Raw genomic sequence first — 24008 nt, forward strand, 5'->3', positions numbered from 1 at the left:
AAGATATGGACCGGACACGCCCATCAATGCACTATCCCTTAATGTCTAAGTGTGACCTTGACCTTTGAGGTACGGACCTGGGTCTTGCGCGCGACACGTCGTCTTACTGTGGTACACATTCATGCCAAGTTATTTGAAAATCCATCCATCGATGACAAAGATATGGACCGGACACGCCCATCAATGCAATAACCTTTAATGTCTAAGTGTGACCTTGACCTTTGAGCTACAGACCTGGGTCTTGCGCGCGACACATCGTCATACTGTGGTACACATTCATGCCAAGTTATTTGAAAATCCATCCATCGATGACAAAGATATGGACCGGACACGAAAAATGCGGACAGACCGACAGACTGACAGACTGACAGACAGACGGTTCAAAAACTATATGCCTCCCTTCGGGGGCATAAAAAGGTTAAATATCAAAAGAGATTTAAGTTCAAAAGGGGGAATAATTTGACCAAAATGCATATCAGTTATGGGACTTGCTGCTATAAACTAGTTTTATAACCCCTAAGGCACAGGTGAAGTTTCAATTCAATATCTGCATTAGTTTTGGAGATAGAAACTCGCATGTAAAACTTTAACTAGAATTTTCAAAGACCAAAAGGGGGCATAATTTGCCCAAAATACATGCCAGAGTTATGAAACTTGATCCAGTAAGGTTAGTAATTGATCTTGAAAAAGAAAAAATAAGTTTCAAATCTATATGCCTTTTAGTAATAGCTGTATGTACTTGCACGCAAAACTTTAACCAGAATTTGCTAAGTCCAAAAGGGGGCATAATTTGGCCAAAATGAAGGTCAGAGTTATGGGACTTGCTGCTATCAACTAGTTTTATAACCCCGAAGACACATGTGAAGTTTGAAACTAATATCTGCATTAGTTCTGGAGATAATAACTTTCATGTAAAACTTTAACCAAAATTTTCTAAGTCTAAAAGGGGGCAAAATTTGCTCAAAAAACATGTCAGAGTTATGGAACTTGACCCAGTGAGGTTGGTAATTGATCTAGAAAAAGGAAAAATAAGTTTCAAATCTATATGCCTTTTAGAAATAGCTGTATGTACTTGCACGCAAAACTTTAACCAGAATTTTCTAAGTCCAAAAGGGGGCATAATTTGGCCAAAATGAAGGTCAGAGTTATGGGACTTGCTGCTATCAACTAGTTTTATAACCCTGAAGACACATGTGAAGTTTCAAATCAATATCTGCATTAGTTTTGGAGATAATAACTTGCATGTAAAACTTTAACCAAAATTTTCTAAGTCCAAAAGGGGGCATAATTTGGCCAAAATGAAAGTCAGAGTTATGGGACTTGCTGCTATCAACTAGTTTTATAACCCCAAAGACACATGTGAAGTTTCAAATCAATATCTGCATTAGTTTTGGAGATAATAACTTGCATGTAAAACTTTAACGAGAATTTTCTAAGTCCAAAAGGGGGCATAATTTGGCCAAAATGAAGGTCAGAGTTATGGGACTTGCTGCTATCAACTAGTTTTATAACCCCTAAGACACATGTGAAGTTTCAAATCAATATCTGCATTAGTTTTGGAGATAATAACTTGCATGTAAAACTTTAACCAAAATTTTCTAAGTCTAAAAGGGGGCATAATTTGCTCAAAATACATGTCAGAGTTATGGGTCTTGACCCAGTGAGGTTGGTAATTGATCTAGAAAAATAAAAATTAAGTTTCAAATCTATATGCCTTTTAGAAATAGCTGTATGTACTTGCACGCAAAACTTTAACCAGAATTTTCTAAGTCCAAAAGGGGGCATAATTTGGCCAAAATGAAAGTCAGAGTTATGGGACTTGCTGCTATCAACTAGTTTTATAACCCCGAAGACACATGTGAAGTTTCAAATCAATATCTGCATTAGTTTTGGAGATAGTAACTTGCATGTAAAAGTTTAACCAAAATTTTCTAAGTCCAAAAGGGGGCATAATTTGCTCAAAATACATGTCAGAGTTATGGGACTTGACCCAGAGAGGTTGGTAATTGACCTAGAAAAAGAAAAAATAAGTTTCAAAGCTATATGCCTTTAATTGATGGCTAGTGTACTTGCATGCAAAAACTTAACCAAGGTGTGACGCCGACGCCGACGCCGACGCCAGGGTGAGTAGAATAGCTAGACTATTCTTTGAATAGTCGAGCTAAAAATTAGGAAACTTCTCCTGAAAGCCCGAAATTATTAGATAACAAGTAATGAAACAGGAAAAAAAATAGATCTACTAAACGATCTTTAAGAAGCACTGAAAAAACCGTTCTTTCATATCACATCATACCGAAATAAATCTTAAAAGCTAAAGAAACTGTTAACAGGTATTTTTCAAGAGGAAATGAGTCTCAAACACAATAATCTGCGAGACTGTTCGTAAAGGAACAATAAGTGCATTTATGAATCTGCTTGCCGTCATATCATTCTTGCCGTATTAGCATTTTCCGAAGACACACTTTTTTCACAGATACCTACCATTTCATTTTAAGTAAAGTGGTTTGAGAGTCTTCTTGGAACCGAAATAAACAGCGGTGAAAGGCACAACAATGTAAAGGAAAGCAATCCTGCATTATTTTGTAAAACACAGGATTTTCTTGCCGTAATACCCTCCAAGAATTTGCAGCATTTCAGGGTTGGAACGGACCTTTGCAAAAACTGCTTAGAATTTCAGAAAATCATTGCCTTACGTTTATAGCTCACTATTTTTGCTTGAGCCTCGTAAAAAAATTATTAAAGTCGGTGAAAAAATGAAATACTTACGGTGTTTTGAAGTTCTGAATCGACGGATTTGTTTATTAATTTTCTTGCCGTAATACCCAAAAAAAAAAGTCACAAACCACGTGGTGTGTACACACTGATTTAAGCACTCTTGAATTTTTTGAAGTAGAATATTTTTGAGCATACCTCACAGTTTCTTAGACAAAACCACACAAATTTGGTATCATTTTGAAGAGTAAAACACACACTTTCATAGGAATAATATGATTATGAATTTTAGATTGACTTTGTCGAAAAAAGTGCCATCAAGCAGAGGCGGCCATTTAGCCAATAAAGGATCACCCATATCAGGGATAATCAAAAGATTGTTTATTCTGCTTAAAAATACAAATCAATAGTTGATTTGATGTAATAGTGGTTTAAACTGGCAAATTTAGAAAAATAAATAAGGTTCTGTGCATCAATATTTTGATTTTAGTTTTAGATATAGTTGGTGCTAATTATGCTTAGAAATATAACTGTGAAAACTAGCGCTATATTCCTTTTACCTATATATATAGTATCCCCCGTTTGAAATGTAAACATACTGATTCTCATTATATTCTGTCTTGAAATGTTTATTTCCAATACCACAGTCATGTTTTGTCAGAAAAAAAGACTATTTTAAACGGATAGAAAATAGGATAAACTGGGTGACCCCTAGTGGCAAAAGTGACCCCCTATTGGTGAATCGGACAGGTTTAAATATTTCATCATAACTTCAGACATAAAAGATGGCCCTAGGTCGCTCACCTGAGAAACACACCATAATACACCATAACAGTGTAAACATGTTTGACCTAGTGATTTCATGGAAAAAAATATTCTGACCAATTCTCATTAAAATTGGAGCAAAAACAAGTATTTTCTTAGATTTCACCTAGTGATCTAGTTTTTGACCCCAGATGACCCATATTCGAACTTGACCTAGATTTCATCAAGGCTATCATTCTGACCAAATTTCATGAAGATCAATTAAAAAGTACAGCCTCTATCGCATACACAAGGTTTTTCTTTGATTTAACCTAGTGACCTAGTTTTTGAACCCAGATGACCCATATTCGAACTTGACCTAGATTTTTTCAAGGCTATCATTCTGACAAAATTTGATGAAGATCAGTTGAAAAATAAAGGCTCTATCACATACACAAGGTTTTTCTTTGATTTAACCTAGTGACCTACTTTTTGACTACAGATGACCCATATTCAAATTCTACCTAGATTTCATCAAGGCAATCATTCTGACTTACTTTCAGGAAGATCAATTGAAAAATACAGCCTCTATCGCATACACAAGGTTTTTCTTTGATTTGACCTAGTGACATATTTTTAACCCAAGATGACCCATATTCAAACTTTACCTAGATTTCATCAAGGCAATCATTATGACTTAATTTCATGAAGATCAATTGAAAAATACAGCCTCTATTGCATACATAAAGTTTTTCTTTGATTTGACCTAGTGACATATTTTTAACCCAAGATGACCCATATTCAAACTTTAAGGCAATCATTATGACTTAATTTCATGAAGATCAATTGAAAAATACAGCCTCTATTGCATACATAAAGTTTTTCTTTGATTTGACCTAATGACCTACTTTTTGAACCCAGATGACCCATATTCGAGCTTGACCTAGATTTCATCAAGGCAATCATTCTGACCAAAATTCATACAGAATAATTGAACAAGAGGGCCAAGAAGGCCCTAGGTCGCTCACCTAAGAAACACTCCATAACAGTGTAAAACATGTTTGACCTAGTGATTTCATGGAAACAAATATTCTGACCAATTTTCATTAAGATTGGACCAAAAAATTGGTCTCTTGCGATAAAACAAGCATTTTCTTAGATATGACCTAGTTTTTGACCCTAGATGACCCATGTTCAAACTCGACCTAGATTTTATCAAGGCAATCATTCTGACCAAAATTCATGAAGATCAACTGAAAAATACAGCCTCTATCACATACAGAAGTTTTTTCTTTGATTTGACAAAGTGACCTAGTTTTTGACCTCAGATGACCCATATTCAAATTCGACCTAGATTTCATTACGGCAATCAACCTGACCAAATTTCATAAAAATCAATTGAAAAATACAGCCTCTATCACATACAGAAGTTTTTTCTTTGATTTGACCAAGTGACCTAGTTTTTGACCTCAGATGACCCATATTCAAATTCGACCTAGATTTCATCAAGGCAATCACTCTGACCAAATTTCATGAAGATCAATTGAAAAATACATCCTCTATTGCATACACAATGTTTTTCTTTGATTTGACCTAGTGACCTAGTTTTTGACCCCAGATGACCCATTTTCGAACTCGGCCTAGATTTTATCAAGGTAATCATTCTGGCTAAATTTCATGAAGATCAGTTGAAAAATACCGCCTCTATTGCATACACAAGGTTTTTCTTTGATTTGACCTAGTGACCTAGTTTTTGACCCAAGATGACCCATTTTCGAACTTGGTCTAAATTTCATCAAGGTTATCATTCTGACCAAAATTCATGAAGATCAATTGAAAAATACAGCCTCTATCGCATACACAAGGTTTTTACGTGATATGACCTAGTGACCTAGTTTTTGACCCCAGATGACCCATTTTCCAACTCGGCCTAGATTTCATCAAGGTAATCATTCTGACCAAAATTCATGAAGATCAATTGAAAAATACCGCCTTTATCGCATACACAAGGTTTTTCTTTGATTTTACCTAGTGACCTACTTTTTGACCCGAGATGACCCATTTTCGAACTCGGCCTAGATTTTATCAAGGTAATCATTCTGGCTAAATTTCATGAAGATCAGTTGAAAAATACCGCCTCTATTGCATACACAAGGTTTTTCTTTGATTTGACCTAGTGACCTAGTTTTTGACCCAAGATGACCCATTTTCGAACTTGGTCTAAATTTCATCAAGGTTATCATTCTGACCAAAATTCATGAAGATCAATTGAAAAATACAGCCTCTATCGCATACACAAGGTTTTTACGTGATATGACCTAGTGACCTAGTTTTTGACCCCAGATGACCCATTTTCCAACTCGGCCTAGATTTCATCAAGGTAATCATTCTGACCAAAATTCATGAAGATCAATTGAAAAATACCGCCTTTATCGCATACACAAGGTTTTTCTTTGATTTGACCTAGTGACCTACTTTTTGACCCGAGATGACCCATATTCGAACTCAGCCTAGATTTCATCAAGGTTATCATTCTGACAAATATTCATGAAGATTAATTGAAAAATACAGCCTCTATCGCATACACAAGCTAAATGACGACAGACGACAGACGACGGACGACGGACATCGAGCGATCAGAAAAACTCACCTGAGCATTGCTCAGGTGAGCTAAAAATACAGCCTCTATCGCATACACAAGGTTTCTCTTTCATTTGACCTAGTGACCTAGTTTTTGACCCCAGATGACCCATTTTCGAACTTGATCTAGATTTCATCAAGGTTATCATTCTGACCAAAATTCATGAAGATTAATTGAAAAATACAGCCTCTATTGCATACACAAGGTTTTTCTTTGATTTGACCTAGTTTTTGAAACCAGAATGATGACCCATTTTCGAACTCGGCCTAGATTTCATCAAGGTAATCATTGTGACCAAAATTCATGAAGATTAGTTGAAAAATACAGCCTCTATCGCATACGCAAGGTTTTTCTTTGATTTGACCTAGTGACCAAGTTTTTGACCCCAGATGACCCATTTTCAAACTCGGTCTAGATTTCATCAAGGTAATCATTCTGACCAAATTTCATGAAGATCAGTTGAAAAATACAGCCTCTATCGCATACTCTAGCTAAATGTTGACGGACAGACATACAGATGCCGGACATCGAGTGATCAGAAAAAAATAAACATACGCCGAGCTTTTTTTGCTATTAAACATCATAGGCGAAAATAGCGAAAAAAGATTTTTACATGGTGGGCTTTGAAAACATTTAATAACTTCATCATTTTTCGGTACATGTACTGTAGTAGAGTTAAACCGTCAATCTAAAGCCAGACTCTCTAAGCTCCGTCTACATATTATATTTCATTGTTGTATGAGTAAGATCTTTATCAGAGTTTAATCAACATGCAATGTAGCTGATCATTAAAATATATATTATCATAGACAGTCTTTATTCGTTTAATCTTCCCATACAATTATAACTCGGACACTTTACATTGGCGACAAGGATAGCAACAAAATATTGGATTAAATGTTTAATAAACGGCATTGGAATAACAGTGACATTATTGTAGAAATTCATTCATGAAACACTGATGTTTTACTACTATTAAAATGGCACAGGGATTACCAGTGTTCTCTAATTTTGTTGTTAACAAGCCTGCTGTGGACACTAGATGGAAAAAATGGTGTCAACTTCTAGAGAATCTGCTAATTGGTTTGGACATAACTAATGAAAAGAGAAAGAGAGCCTTACTTCTACATTATGCCGGGGAAGAAGTAAATGATATTTTCAATACACTATCCAAGACAGGTGTCATGATTATAAGACTGCTCTTTTGAAACTTACGGAATACTTTGCACTGAAAAAATGCACTGAGTACGAGGTGTACAAATTTTGCCAAGCAAAACAAGAGTCAAGTGAGACAATTGACACATATCATACAAAGCTATGACAGCTCTGTGAAAACTGTGAATTTGCCGACAAAGACAAGGAAATAAAATCACAGATTATCCAAGGATGTCAGTCAACAAGGTTACGTCGCAAAGCGCTGAAACAAGATATAACTTTGGATGAATTGATTCAAGAAGCTCGTGCACTGGAATTATCTGACAAACATGCTTCCGAAATTGAACATGGTATGGGTGAAAGTGCAAACAAGGTTACAAAAGGAAACTACACCAAAGAAAATTACTGCAAACAAACCAAATGTTAAGCAAAAGCAAAGAAAATGTCGAAACTGTGGATTTGAATAATACCCTCACAAGACAAAATGTCCAGCGCAAGGTAAAGAATGTTTATATTGTCACAAGAAAAACCATTTTGAAAGTGTGTGCCGCTCAAAAACAATGAAATCTAGGAAAACTAACAATCTAAATGATTATTCATCGAGTGATGACAGTGACCAAAGAGACAATTATGCATTTGGACTAACTGTAAATGCCATGTCCAGGAGACCATACATAAGTGCTTCAGTTAATGGACACAATGTCAAGTTCCTAATTGACACTTATTCTTCAGTTACTAGATCAAGAGACGTACAACAAAATGAATCTGAAACCAAAGCTTCAAAAACCAAACATGAAAGTATTTGCATATGGCACTGATTCTCATGTCAAACTTCTTGGGAAATTTGTGACTACCGTTGGAACAAAACAGAAGTACACTACAACTGAAATTTTAGTGACGGAAGGCAAAAGCGGTAATCTGTTATCGCATCTCACATCAGTAGAATTACAAGTGATTCCAGAAATTCAAACACTGCAACATAGTAAGGTCGATGAAATTTGCAAAAACTACAATTCAGTATTTACTGGTATTGGGAAATATAAGGATAAGCAGATTGACCTAATACTATCGATCCGGATGTACAACCCATGTCACAACCGCATAGACGAATACCTTTCCATCAACGGAAACAAGTCGTGTGTGTGTTCGGGTTTAACGTCTTTTTCAACAGTTTTTCAGTCATATAAACGACGGGGAAACAAGTCGAAAAGGAAATGAAGCGTCTAGAAGACTTGGACATTATTGAAAAGGTATAGAAGGAGCTACAGATTGGGTTTCACCGATAGTGGTAACATCAAAACCAAAATCAACAAGAGGGCCATGATGGCCCTATATCGCTCACCTGTTATCAGTGCACTTGAGGACAAGAAGGTCCTCAGAAAAAATATCTAAGTCCAAAGGACAGGAACAACAAAGGAAAGAAATTTAACCAAAAAGAAAAAAAAATTCTTACATGGTACAGATATGTCAAAATACACCTAAAAATTGGAGGTACCATCCATGTTGTACCACAGAAAAGTGGTCTCGGTTTTTCCCTACGGCCAATAATAAAAAAGTTACTAAAAATAAGCTATTTATAGTAACGTAAAAGGGAAGTAATTAAAAAGAAAACTATTGTAAGTGAACAAAAGAAGGATCTGCCAAATAAATCTGTTGACATAAATGAAATTTCAGATCAGTATCTTCATTAGTTACGGAGATATACCCATTTTAATTTGAAATAAAGGGAGGTAATTTGACATAAAATCAGTCCATAGTTATCTTCCCTGATTGGCTCAGTCCAACTTATGACAATAATGAAATTTCAAATAAGTCCTATAATTTTGTTTGTTTGTTTGTTTTGGGTTTAACGCTGTTTTTCAACAGTATTTCAGTCATATAACGGCGGGCAGTTAACCTAACCAGTGTTCCTGGATTCTGTACCAGTACAAACCTGTTCTCCGCAAGTAACTGCCAACTTCCCCACATGAATTATCAGAGGTGGAGGACTAATGATTTCAGACACAATGTCGTTTATCAAATAGTCACGGAGAACATACGCCCCGCCCGAGGATCGAACTCGCGAGCCCGCGATCCGTAGACCAACGCTCTTACCTACTGAGCTAAGCGGGCGGGCTTTTTTATAAGTACTTACTGATATAAATCCATTTTTACTACAATCAGGGGAGGTAATCAGATATAAAATAACTCTGGAACCTACGATTGGATCTGATTTGTCATGGAATCCAAGATTTATTGTTGTTGAAGATATTTTGGAAGTTTGTATCAAATAAAACCATAAATGAAGTCTCTATATGGCTGCAAAAGCCAAAATAGCCAATTTTGGACCTTTAAGGGGCCATAACTCTGGAACCCATGATGGAATCTGGCCAGTTCAAAAAAGGGACCAAGATCTTGTGGTGATACAAGTTGTGTGCAAGTTTGGTTAAAATCAAATCATAAATGAAGTTGCTATTGTGCAGACACGGTCAAAATAGCTAATTTTGGCCCTTTCAGGGGCCATAACTCTGGAACCCATTATGGGATCTGGCCGGTTCAATAAAGGAACTGAGATCTTATGGCAACACAAGTTTTGTGCAAGATTGATTAAATTCAAATCATAAATGAAGCTGCTATTGTGCAGACAAGGTCAAAATAGCTAATTCTGGCCCTTTCAGGGGCCATAACTCTGGAACCCATAATGGAATCTGGCCAGTTCAAGAAAGGAACCAAGATCTTATGGTGATACAAATTGTGTGCCAGTTTGGTAAAAATCAAATCATAAATAAAGATGCTATTGTGCAGACATGGGCAAAATAGCTGATTTTGGCCCTGTCAGGGGCCATAACTCTGGAACCCATAATGGGATCTGGCCAGTTCAAGAAAGGAACCGAGATCTTATGGTGATACAAGTTGTGTGCAAGTTTGATTAAAATAAAATCATAAATGAAACCACTATCGTGCAGACAAGAAATTGTTGACGCACGCACGGACGCACGACGGACGAAGGGTGATCACAAAAGCTCACCTTGTCACTATGCGACAGGTGAGCTAAAAACAAATGAAATTAGATTATGTGTTGATATGAGGTTGCCCAATACAGCAATCAAACTAACAAAACATATCATTCCTACATTGGATGATATGATAGTTGATTTGAATGGAGCAAAAGTGTTTTCAAAACTAGATCTAAATCAAGGATATCATCAGCTAAGAACTCTCAGAATCATCTCGAAATGTGACGACATTCACAACACATGTTGGAATCAGGCGGTACAAACGTCTAAGTTTTGGAATAAATAGCGCTGCTGAAATTTTCCAAAATGCACTACGCACTGCACTAGAAGGACTTGATGGTGTAAGAAACATCAGCGATGACATCTGTATTACTGCTTAGATTGTTTTTGAGAGTTTCAAATGCATTCTGTTGTTCCTTGTCCCATTTCCAGTCTACTCCTTTTTTGATTAATTGACGTAATGGTTCAGTTATTGTCGAATAATTTGGAATAAATCTCGAGACATAGTTTGTCATTGCCAGAAAACTAAGTACTTCTGACACATTTGTGGGAGCTTGAGGATTTTTGATAGCTTCACATTTCTTTGGATTGGCAGAGATTCCATCTTCACTAAATACATATCCAACGAATTCAATCTTGCGCTTGTTGAACTCACACAGTGTAAAACCTTTATCTTAGAGTCGTTTCAAAACAGCCTCTAAACGTCTGTCATGTTGTGCCTGATTTTCAGTATACACGATCATCCTCTTGGAAACAAGGCAAGTATTCATATTTACGAAATTACCGTGCTACACCACATGCTTCCACCAACATTTCACCAGCTGAATTGTTTTATGGACGTTCAATAGACATCAAAATACCGAGTGTTCAAATACCTTCAAAACAAGGAGATAAACATAAGAAAGCACAACAATCTGACAAAAAGGCTAAGCAAAAAATGAAGTCTTATGCTGATACTAGACGTCATGCAAAACCATCAAATCTGAAAGTTGGTGACCCAGTACTTGTCAAACAAAAGAAGGACAATAAACTGACACTACCATTTAACCCCCATCCGTATGAAATCGTTTCTAAAAAAGGAACAATGATTACAGCCAAACGAGAGGACAAGCAAATTACTAGAAATTCCTCAGAATTCAAAAACGTAGAAAATCCACCGCTGTTACCATCATCATCATCATCAGACAACGACAACATCATCAACATACCGACTAGAAATAATTCTGATTCGTCACTGACACGCGATACAACCAAATCACAACCTGTACGACGAAGTCAGCGTAAAAGAAAATCACCTGAATACCTCAAAGATTATGTAATGCATTAAAACAATTGGAATTTAATTAATTAAGGTAGTTCTGCACGTTTGGATCTAAATTTTTTCTACAATGTAGAATTTGATTAAACACTGATTTTTCAAAACTTCAGAATATACCTAGAAAATTCAGCAAACAGCAAAAAACCGAATGGGATACATATGTTGTGCATGGGCTACATATGTGATGCATTAGATATTTAGAACTCCACAAATCTTGAGCTTAAATGGTACCTGGATAAAGAAACGAACAGGAAATACGTGCCAAGTATATGTCACATCAGTCCAAAAATTATATATATTTGTATGAAAGTGATAACTTATAAACGAGCACAGCTTTAAGCTTATATTAGATGTTGTAGAACATTTCCACTTAGGAGTCAACGCATCTCTCCTAAATCCGAAGGAGTTAATGTGTTGCTTGTGTGTGTTGATCTGTGAATGTCGGAAATATGCATGTTTAGTTTGGTGTATAGTACATTAGTTGCCGATACGGTCTGCGTAATTATATGTTCTTGAACCTAGTGTTCTTTTCATGTTTGCTTTACCCGTTCATGTGCGCTTCTATATGTAGCTTCGGCAGTATTTTTCATCGTTAACTGTGGAAATTATCTGTCCGTGAACTGAGATATAGAGCAAAACATCTGTCTCGGGCAACGGACTCAAAAATAAAATGTAACAAGCAAATTCGATGAATTGGTATCCCCCGCCAAAAGGGTTTGTGGTGAGGAATGGCAAAAAAATATATCTGGAAAAAAAGTTAAGGATGTTAATAAGAAGCAAATAATTTCATTAGTCAAAATCAATTTAACAGAAAACAAATGTTTAATTAGAGAGTACATAATAAATGTAAGATCACGGGTGGTAAACGCGCAATCCAATTCCTGCTGGGAATACGCTTAAAATGGGTTGCGCAACGTCTGGTGCTGGTGTTGCATGTAAAAAAGACGAAATTGAGGCATGTGAAGTTATGATTTTGCTTAGTATGAGACAAGAATGAATTTTCTTGAAAAAAGCAAAATGCTATTCGACACAAATATGATAATACAGCATATGTGTAAAATATCTGGTTTGTAAGTTATGATTCGGCTCTATTATCACAAAAACTCAGGGGACAATAAGCGTGAAAAAAGTATGAAATCAACAAAGATGGACGTTTCTGACCTCATATGCCTAATCTGAGAACATTTGATGCTTTTTATGATAACTCAACTGTTATAAAGTAACGAATATCAAAATTGTTTGCTTAAAATCCTGCTTATGGGGACATAATTGACAAAAAAATAATCGGGAATGGGGTTGTGCACCGGGAATGGAGTTGCTCGTATACATCATAATGTATATAATGTATACACGCAACTCCATTCCCGGGGGCAACCCCATTCCCGATTATTTTTTTGCCAGTCTTTCCCCCAAAAGGAACATTTCATTCAAGTGTATGTAATATTCATGACTGTTTTACACGTGTTTGATCATTAGAAGCGTCACATTTCCAGAAAGAAGGCACAAGAGTTAGAAAATTGGCATTTTTCATGATTTCATGCTTTTTTGACACTTCGAGCCGGCAGAGTTTTCGTGATAACAGAACTGATTCTTAAATTAATAAGTTGGTATTTCACACGTATGATCTTTATTCATTTTTGTGTCGAATAGCATTTTGCTTTTTTTGAAAACACTCGTAAATGTGTCATTATTTACAAAAACAAAAACCCACCTACCTCGATTTTAATATATATTGATGCGCAACACCAGCACCGGAAGTCGCTAGGGCTGTCATTGATTGGCTCTTAGGCGTATCGACGATACCGATATATCAGAAGACAAATATCGACGATGCATCGATATACTGATTATTAAGTTAGATTAACGACCTATTTATTCATATAATACTATATACCTTCCTGTAAATGCTATTTTAAGTTTTATTGCCTACTTTCCATATTTCTGTTTGATTGTGTTGTATTTGTATTTATGAAATAAAAGAAATACATAAAAATTAATAACATCTTTCATTTTTTATTTTGCCTTCACTTCTTTTTTGCATTCATCCAAATTTACAACTTTGTGAACTTAAGTTGTTTTTTAGGGTCTGAGTGTTTATTTGGATAGTTTTTTCTCCCTGTAAAATATCGATTTTTGAAAATGGGAATCGATAATTGATCGACAAAAAAAAATCGTTGATACATCGATATCGTTTCTATCGATGACAGCCCTAGAAGTCGCGCAACCCATTTTTAGCGTATTCCCAGTGGGAATTGGATTGCGCGTTTACCACCCGTGATGATACTTTGATCCTGACAAAAAAATGTTTAATTAAAACAAAGAAGTATAAAATACACAGAATGGCAACTGACTGTAATCTCATGTGATCTCGTGTCAGAGCGTGAATCAGCGTTATCTCAGTAAAAACAAACATCGGCGAGCATGGAGTTACAATTTGTACCTTTAAAACCACATTTAAAATACATGTTGGCTTCTAAAACACAACATTAGTTTAATGTAAAATAGTCTCAAGACACAAAGTACACGTTTCTTGCCATCAAAAGAAGCGTGGTCATACGGTGATAATTAATTTACCATTGAATAATTGCTTTCGCATACAAAATGGCGTGTGGAGAAAGCGTCACTTCCGGTAAAAGAGATCTCATTCAGTTGTCACAGGATGTTAGCGAGATTTGTTCTCTATGCCTTTCAAGTTGCCGATCCATTTATTTTTATAGCTCTTTGATTAAAGAGTACATAATAAATGTATGATACTTTGATCCTGACTAAAGAATTTATGTTGAATGGGATATGCTTACTGTAATAAGCTAATAGCTTTTAAAATTAAATGCAGTTAATTGAAATGTGAGCTTGAAGTTTAACTGGAACGAAATATTGTCTTTGAGTGGTTTGGCACCAGGTGTTGCTGTTTAACATGTACATTTGAACTTAAAAGAACAGATGTCCTTAAGAGAACACAGGTAAGATTTCATGAACATGTCTGAGGGCAAGGTTTGTGCAGTCACAACTTAACATACATGTTGAAGGTTAGAACATTTAAAAAAAAAAAAAGGAATGGAAATATAATAATACATACATATATGTATATATTTATTTTTTTAGGGTGTGGGGGTGTAGGGGAACGGGAGAGGAAACAAAATTTCACATGTTGATTATAAATATTGATTGAAAATTAAAAATTAAAAAAAAAAAAAAAAAAAGGGTAAAAGGGTGAAGTTGGGGGGTGGGGGGGGGGGGCAGAGGATGCATGATCAGTGGTGGGCATGACTGGGTGGAGAAGTGAGGTGGGGGAATGGTACAACTTGGAAGGTTTGAAATAAGAAATTAAAAAAAAGAAAATTTTTTTTTTTTGGGAGAGGGGGGGGGGGGGGGGGGGGGGGGGGGGGGGGGGGGGGGGGGGGGGGGGTGTGAGCAAGGCAAGTGGGTGAACAGGTGTGGGTGCGCAACTTCACATGTTTATAATAAATGTTCACAGAAAAGAATGAAAGAAATTTAATGAAATTCTGCCAAATGGTAAGTTTGTTATGTACAAATATGTGGATTTTTAGACAATTAAAGGGCAATAACTCTGAAGTTACAAAAGAAATCCGTACAAAATTTTCTGTGCACAACCACATTATTGTACTCTAAATTCTGTTAAAGTTTCATAGTTCAAGGGCAAATATATAAAAAGTTATGATGCAGAAATTGCCATATCTATAGATCTATAGTACCCTATATTGTTTACACCAGAAACTTCTAAGGGCCATAACTCTGGTGTTACTTGGGCAATCTGTCTGAAACTTGATGGGCCCTGATAACCTCATAGTGGTGAACATGTATATGAAGTTTGTTTGAAAAAAATCTAAAATAAGGAATTTTTTTTTTTTGAGAGGGGGTGGGTGTGGTGGGTGTGATCAAGGTAAGGGGGTGACCAGGTGTGGGTACACAACTTCACATGTTTACAATAAATGTTCATGGAAAAGAATGAAAGAAATTTAATGAAATTCTACCAAATGGTAAGTTTGTTATGTACAAATATGTGGATTTTTATAAAATTAAAGGGCAATAACTCTTAATTTACAAATAAATGCGAACGGAATTGTGTGTACACAACCACATTAAGGTGATCTAATCATAGTTCTAGGTCAAATATATCAAAAGTTATGATGCAGAAATTGCCATATTTATAGTATCCTATATAGTTAACACTAGAAACTTCTAAGGGCCATAACTCTGGTGTTACTTGAGCAATCTGACTGAAACTTGAGGGGCCGCAAGAACTCATAGTGGTGAACATGTATATGAAGTTTTAAATAAATATTCCCAACCATTTCCTAGATATAGCTCCGGACGGACAGACGGAAGGACGGATGGATGGAAGGACAACACCAAAACTATATCCCTCCGACTTTCGTTAGTTATCATAGCAGTGAGGGATCCCTATGGGCATACCGTGATGGAAACCCTTTCCAACCTCATGTTTTTAAAAGCAGAATAACCTCCATTTTATTTTATAAGCAAATTCATAGAAACATCTATATTTTTGTAAAGTCGAAATGTCTTGGGGTCAAAATGTCTTTGGGGACGAACTGTCCAAGAAATACAATTTTGGGGTCGAAATGTCTTGGGGTCGAAGTGTCTACTGCATTCATTCGGAATACTCAACCGGAATAGACTGTATTTCCAATATTTTTGGTTTCAATTTTAGGGTCGCTCAAAACTAAGCTGTATACTATAAAGCTTACATTTACCTTACCCTTAATCAGTAAAAATATGTTTCGACACCTACCTGCAGACATCTGTCTGTGTACGCAAATATCGATGACGTTGTCCGCTGCACTCGTGTACAGTGCAGGGCCAACAGCTGTTTGAAACTAGAACTGTAATTCAGTTTATGTTAATGATAATAACGAGCGTTCTTTTATTTCAAAATACATAGGTAGGTATCGTTACAAATTGGATTATCCATGTACAGGGCCAACTTCAGTTGTCATAGTACCAAAATTATAATGGAAACTTAATTCTGCTTTACTGAGGGAATAGAACTTTTGCAGATCACTGGATTGTGAAGAATATTCGTGTTTTGTCAATCTATATGATACAGAACTCACACATTTGGGACACAGCACAATCAAGAAGTAAATAAGTAAGCTTTATTTAAGGATATTCTGCAAATTGATATTTATTTATTTATTTATTTTGTTGGGTTTAACGTCGCACCGACACAATTTTAGGTCATATGGCGACTTTCCAGCTTTAATGGTGGAGGAAGACCCCAGGTGCCCCTCCGTGCTGCAAATTGATATTAGAAATTCTTGTGAAAAATCAGAATCCTCGAAACATGCAGCTTTGGAAATGCAAGGACACAAAAAATAAATCATAAAAGTTGAAATGATATATATCTGTAGGTAAATTTGCGAGCATGAAAGCAACGTTGAACCCTATCTCCACAGTGCATTGAAAGAAAATGAGTGAAAATTTTCTGTGCAAAATTTCGGTATCATATGCAACTCAAACTAGCTGCTACAAAATATGTATTTTCAAATCAAAGAAATGCCAAAATAGTGCATACAAGCGTTACTTTTTCAAGAAAAAGTCGTTAAACATTCTAATGCACAAAACAAACACGTGCAAAGTTTTTCTAAAATATTTCGCCGTCGTGTTTATTTCAGGGAATTAAATATATGATTGTTCTTTTACCTCAGATTTCCTTACTGAAATATAATTAATATGTCTCCTTATTCATGGTTAGGGGTATCCATTTAGTATAGTTTTGCACTGTCCGATCTCCTTAATCTGTTACCGATCCTTTACATTTAATGAATAAACGCAATGTGTAAACATAGTTTTTCGCTTTACACACCAGCCTCTCTTGGACAAGAAAGCCTTTTCACTTAAAATTTGTGAGCATCTGCTGGCAAAATATTAATGAAAGATCGGAACTTTTTCTAAAACAAAGTTTAATTTCAATCATTTTCAAAAACTGGAAATATTGCACATTGTGTGGAATATTTAAATAAAACAAAACTCCCCAAAATAAACCATTTTAAAACTATTTCGGGAACTAAATGTTTCAGCCGAACAACACATTTCAAGATGACACAAAACTGATTTCTCTTTTTAAACAATGTCAAAGTTCACCTGAGGGAAATTGCTGAAAAAGTAGAAGTGCTTACTTGTGTGACAAAATGCCTCTGATACTCTTATAAAATTGTTCCCTAAAATTGTTCCCCTAAAATTGTTCACCTTTAACAAAACAGCTTTTGATAACTTCTGCCTAGTGCTTTCTCCTTTATTATGCAACGTCATTTGCAAACAAAACAAGTGTTCTACAAACGAGCTGTCAAATCATTTCGTGTAAGTATTTGAGCTAAATTAAAGCATTGATTGCATTCATATTTCATTCAATCAATTTATAATACTTCTGTTAATGATGCACTTTCGCTGTTTAAAGCTTTATTTCAATAGATATCAATAAATGCTTATTGTTTGCATAAATACGTTCATGTATAATCAGTCAATGTTCTGGCGGCGTTCATTAGAAATGAATGTAAGTATTTTTATCCAATCAGTAGACGTTTTACATAGTTATGTTCAGTAGCACTACGCATTTCCTAGAAGAATTTCCATTGGATAAGTATGTTAGCACATGCGCAGATCAAGAAGCAAGTCAAAGGACTTGGCTTCACTTTAGATGACTCTCAGTTCGCTGTTGGTATTCGAAGGAGACACATCGAAAATAATTAATTATTTAATTAATTATTTTTTGCACTAGTCAAGCTGGGACTTTGGGACGACAGTGCCAAGTAGACAATTTCAAAGTAAAAGAAAGGCATTCTTTAGCTAGGTATATTGAAAGGCATTGGAGGCCCGGGTCGTAGTACTCTAGCGGCATTTTAAGAGTCTTTTTTGTGGCTTATAATACCAGTTGCACCAGGACTTTAGACTGATATTCCTACAAAGAACAGATAAGGGCATTCTGTGTCTTTAGGCCAGAATTTTTTAATTTTTCGTTTTACTGATTTTTTTTTTGGAAATGGGTAGGGTAGGAGGAGGGAATAAAAAAAATAATAAAAAACAGTTACGAAATTTTTTGTTTTACAAATTTTTTTTGGAAAAGGGTAGGGTAGGAGGAGAAAAAAAAACAGTTGCGCAAAATGTTGTTTTATCATATGATGACCTATTAACAAATGTGCATTTCAACATCAGGCTTTATGGAATGATGAACACTATGCCTGTCTATGATAGTGTACCTGAGAAATGATAAATCCTTTGCCGTGCTTTGTCGTTGTTTAGAGCACGGTTAGAAGTTTAGACGCGTAGGAATTATATCACGAGCCCGTACTCAGGGGGAGTGATCTAATTACACACATCTAAACAACTAACTCTGCTCTAATCAACGACAAAGCATGGCAAAGGATTTATTATTTCCATTCTAACGTGTTAATAAGACAAATCACTATATGCCACTTTAAAATTGAAACATTTACATTTTCTTATTTTAATATTCAAAAATATACATTTAAATAATATTAACATACGACTTTCCATTAATACAACATTACACTTACAACGCATACACATGTCACATAAACTCTGAACTTCAATGATAAAGTGGGGAGGAGTGTAGTGATAGTAGGCACTTCCAACAGTTCAATCCCCGGTCTGGACTGTTCTTAGGGAATTTTTCCCCTCTGTTACTTTAGGTCACCATCTGTAGACCATTTTATTTATAATTGTTTCAACATATAGTATGTTATACACACATTTTGGATACATGCACTACCAATTTTTGATTTATGTATAATTATGTGTGTAGCATTAAACTGCCGCAAACAAATTTTATTTTATAGTACTGCTAGATATCATACCTGGGTTTTGGTAGGAATGCATAATTTCGACGCATAGTCATTAGAACATCAAATGCAGATTTTACATCTTGATCCTTGGAACTATTGACAGTCTCAGTGGGTGGGGTTTTCATTTTACAGTGGGTGGGGTTTTCATTTTACTCTGGATGTATTTCATGCTTGCTTCACTCAGCACATCAACTGGCATATCTGCCTCACATTTGATAAACTTTTCAGCACATGTTTCCTCGAACTCCGCCGAATCACGAATTCAGTAAAATCATGTGGTACATTCATTGATACAACATTTCCGATAGTGTCTCCAGATTCAACTTTCACAAATTTATTTACCCTACCGATAGAGGATTGTCTGTCTGATATAAACACTAAACCTATCCACCAAGCAGGCATATTGAAAGTAAATATTTAAATTGGAAAATATAAAAATGTTTTCGAAAAGTTAAAGCTAACTCCAGGTATATAGATGCTTGACGCTTAGTATAAAAACCGGGCGCCGGATACGGTACCGATATGCTAGTGATAAACTACGGCTATAATGTAACGGTTAAATTCGGCTATAATGTAACGGTTAAATTCATAAAAAGTACGTCGCTTAACTGGATTTTTTTATTTATTTTTTTCCATCGGGCAAAATCTAGGGTCAGTGGGTAGATAAAACGAAAAATTAAAAAATTCTGGCCTTATTGGTCATAGAAGCCTTGGTCGTGGCATTCTGGTGATTATTTTAGTAAGTCATTTTGCCTTAGCTAAGGGTTATCTTTTTATACATTGTAGTTCTTGTTATTTCAAGTATCTTTGATTATTCTTCTGATCCTTTTATAGACCTTAAATTTATATGCTAATCTTTTTCGAATCATTTCTTTTAAAATCACTAAGGAGATAGCTTGAGGAATATTTATATAATAGGCATTTTGTTAGAAAAATCAGTTTGACAAGCAGTCATTAGGAAAATTATATTATATGGCATTTTAAGTACTTTCATTTTGTGTTACTGCATTTTGTTACTTTTTCCTGTCTTTTTATGTTATTAGTGTATTTTTATCTAGACCGCTCGGATAAATAGTAGCACCCACCGAAATTTGTTACAAAAGTGGTGGCAGCGGTGGGATATTTTGTGAATAATTCTGTAAGGCATTTCAATAAAACTGTCCTTACAAAGGTACAAGTACCTGTGCCAGCTCACACCTTACGAATTAAGCATTGCTATAAATTCAAGACAAGATGACTGGTCATTTGGGTCTTTTAAATATGGAAGAGTTCATGCAAAGGTTGAAGTATTTAGAGATGAATAACAAAAGCCTTAGAATGCAATTAGAAATACAGGCTTTAGATAGGCAGCTGTTGGCATGTGGTCCTCAAAAGGCCCCTAATCTGCCTTTGAACAACACTGCAGAATTTTTCCATAAATTAGATAATGTCTTGCCTGATGGCCCAAGACATAGTACCCCAGACGAAACAAAACACAACAAACTTGACTGGACTATATATCCAGAAAAGACATTGCCAAAAGATGATATGCCTAAATTAAATATTAGGCCATCCATCACACAAAGTATTCAGACACCGTTAATGGGATTGAAAGCTATGGGTTCCAGAACTGAGCATGCAGAAGCACTGACAATGCCAGTTGACGAAATGCCGAAACCTGATCAACTTGATAGCAAAAGATCCCAGTCCGCATACGGATGAGCATTCTATGATACATGACAAAATGCAGACAACAATTCCTTCTACAGAATGCCTTTCCGTCAGTAATACGGGAAAGCAGCATAAAGACCAAGGAACAAAAGTTAAACCAGCTACATACAACGGTACTAGTTGTTGGTTTGATTACAAAGCACATTTTGTAGTTTGTGCGAAAATAAATGATTGGTCCTACACAGAAAAAGGAATGTATCTTGCAGTATCTTTCAGGGGCCAAGCACAGGGTGTGTTTGGTAATTTAGAGAAATCTAATGACTATGACCAATTAGTAAAGGCATTGCAGGAATGTTTCGCTCCTCCAAACCAGACTGAGCTTTATAGAGTGCAATTAAGAGAACGTCGGCAAAGGGCTTCCGAGACATTAGCAGCTTTAGGACAAGATATTCGAAGGCTAACGAATTTAGCCTATCCTACAGCACCCACCGACGTAAGAGAGACTCTTTCTAAAGAACTGTTTATAGATGCATTGATTTCTTCAGATATGAGACTACATGTCAAGCAAGCACGACCTATTGATTTGAATGACGCTGTGCTCCATGCGGTTGAACTAGATCCCTTTAACAGCGCCGAAAGAAAGCAAATGGAAAGTCAGTGCTTTATGAGAAACATTTCAGATATGACTCATTCACAATATTCCAGGCAAAAAGCACAATACACTGAAAATAACCCTGATTTTGAAAAACTTCAAAAGACTGTAAATGACTTGAGTAAGGCATTCTATGAATGGAAAGATAGGTCATCTAAACCGCCCTCAACTGGTACAAACATGGGTACAAGAAAAGACCAACAAAACAAAAGGAAATGCTATACATGTGGGTCTGAACAGCACCTAGCTAATACGTGTCCACAAAAGGCAAACTAGAACATTTAGCTCTGACATCAAAACAAAAAGGCCATCTTCGAAATATAGCATCATTCAGAGCAGGGCTCTTTCTTAAATGTAGCATTAATAATATTACACTTGAATGCCTGGTCGATACCGGTGCTACACTGACTTTACTTTCTCACAAAACATGGGATCTGATAAAAGACAGAAATACAGCTTCTTTGGAAAAATCCAATACACAAATCTCTGCAGCTTCTGGTGATCATTTGAACATTTTAGGCAAAACATCAGTTATTATTGACATTAATGGAATCCATGTAGTTACAGAGGTATTCATTGTTGAGATAGATATTAATGGCATTATAGGTTTAGACTTTATGAAAGCCAATAACTGCCAATTAGACATTGACACTTTTACTGTAAAAGATACACCTTGTAAAATGGTACAGGCTGTTCACCTAGGTTGCTACAGGGTAACAATTGCAGAAATGTGTTACATTCCCCCCAATTCAGAAATGATAGTGACTGGAGAGCTTTCTATACCACCTTCAAGAAAGAATGAACTTGGTATTATAGAACCATTACATGACTACAATAAATGCAACATGGGCGTAGTAGCTAAAGCACTTGTGCATGCCGGAGATACCGTTCCTGTTAGGTTATTGAATACAAGTCAAGAAACTGACAAATACTACCCAGGTACACACATTGCCAATTTAAGCCTCATGTCCCTAATATCCCTGGTTACTGCAAAGACACAAAGTCATATACATGCAAATCAAGTCCCAGAACATTTGTCAGATGTTTATCAAAGAGCTACTATAGGGCTTACAAAGACACAATCCCGTCAAGTAGCCGATCTTCTGAAAAGCATTCTAATACATTTTCTAAGACTGATACTGACATTGGCAGGACGGGCATTATAAGTCATAATATCGATATAGGAAATTCCCATCCCATCAAACAACCTTTACGAAGAATGCCAGTTCACTTGCAGGAGGAAGCAAATAAACAAATTCAAAACATGCTAGAACAAGATGTCATTCAACCGTCTTCGAGTCCTTGGGCAAGCGGCATTGTTATGGTGGAAAAGAAAGAGGGAACAAAAAGATTTTGCATAGACTATAGAAAATTAAATGCTTTCACAGTAAAAGACGCGTATCCGATACCTCACATAGACGATTCATTTGATCAACTGTCTGGAGCCACCTGTTTTTCATGTTTAGACTTGAATAGCGGGCATTGGCAGCTAGAGATAGATCCAAAAGACAGAGAGAAAATGGCATTTGTGTCCAGGCAAGGTTTATTCGAATTTAAAGTTCTCCCATTTGGACTTTGTAATGCTCCTGCCTCATTTGAGTGTTTAATGGAAAAGGTATTGGCTGGTCTAAATTGGGAAATGTGTCTTATTTATTTAGACGACATAATAGTGACAGGAAAAACATTTTCAGACATGGTTCAAAATTTAGATAAAGTCTTCACACGACTAGGAGAAGCTGGTTTAAAATTAAAACCAAGAAAATGCCAACTTTTTGCTAGTGAAGTTGAGTATTTAGGTTATATCATTTCAAAAGAAGGAATCAAGACGGACCCTAAAAAGATTGAATCCGTGAAAAATTGGCCTCAACCCACTACTCGGTCATTTCTAGGTTTTTGTGCCCACTTTCGTCGGTTCATTGAGAAATTTTCTGAATTTGCAAAACTTCTTCACAAGATTTCCGAAAAAGGTCAAAAGTTTCTATGGTCAAAGAATGGATCATGGTAGTCTAAGGTGGCTGATGTATTTCAAAAATCCAGAAGGTCAAATTGCTCGGTGGCTGGAAATCCTATCATCATTCCAGTTCGACATTAAACATCGTCCAGGTAGACAACATTGTAATGCCGATGGACTCAGTAGAATACATTGTGGGCAGTAGAACTAGAAGAAGGCCATATCAGATCAATCACTGAAGAATCGGAAAACCCTCCTGACATCGAATCTCTTGTTGAATCTCAGGACTCGAATAGGGACATAAGTATTATGAAAGAATGGGTTATGAATGGCCAAAAACCAACTGCT

General features: G+C 36.0%; 2 protein-coding genes across 10 annotated transcripts in view; one reads left to right on the plus strand and one right to left on the minus strand.

Moving 5' to 3' along the window:
• LOC123529251 (uncharacterized) overlaps window positions 1-16410 on the minus strand; it is a 228720-nt gene extending 212310 nt beyond the window's left edge. For both annotated transcript variants that reach the window (XM_045309491.2, XM_045309490.2), the window contains exon 1: window positions 16338-16410. The gene's annotated coding sequence lies outside the window, so the exon portion shown is untranslated. The remainder of the gene's footprint in view (window positions 1-16337) is intronic.
• The window catches only part of LOC123529252 (traB domain-containing protein-like), a 210904-nt gene continuing 203088 nt past the window's right edge, over window positions 16193-24008 (plus strand). For 3 of the 8 annotated variants that reach the window (XR_008366702.1, XR_008366703.1, XM_053521374.1), the window contains exon 1: window positions 16195-16694. The gene's annotated coding sequence lies outside the window, so the exon portion shown is untranslated. Of the gene's footprint in view, window positions 16695-24008 lie in introns of all 8 variants that reach the window. The other 5 variants (XM_053521375.1, XM_053521376.1, XM_053521372.1 and 2 more) reach the window with 5 other exon arrangements.

The sequence above is a fragment of the Mercenaria mercenaria genome, chromosome 13 (assembly GCF_021730395.1).
Source record: "Mercenaria mercenaria strain notata chromosome 13, MADL_Memer_1, whole genome shotgun sequence".
Classification (NCBI taxonomy): Eukaryota; Metazoa; Mollusca; class Bivalvia; order Venerida; family Veneridae; genus Mercenaria; species Mercenaria mercenaria.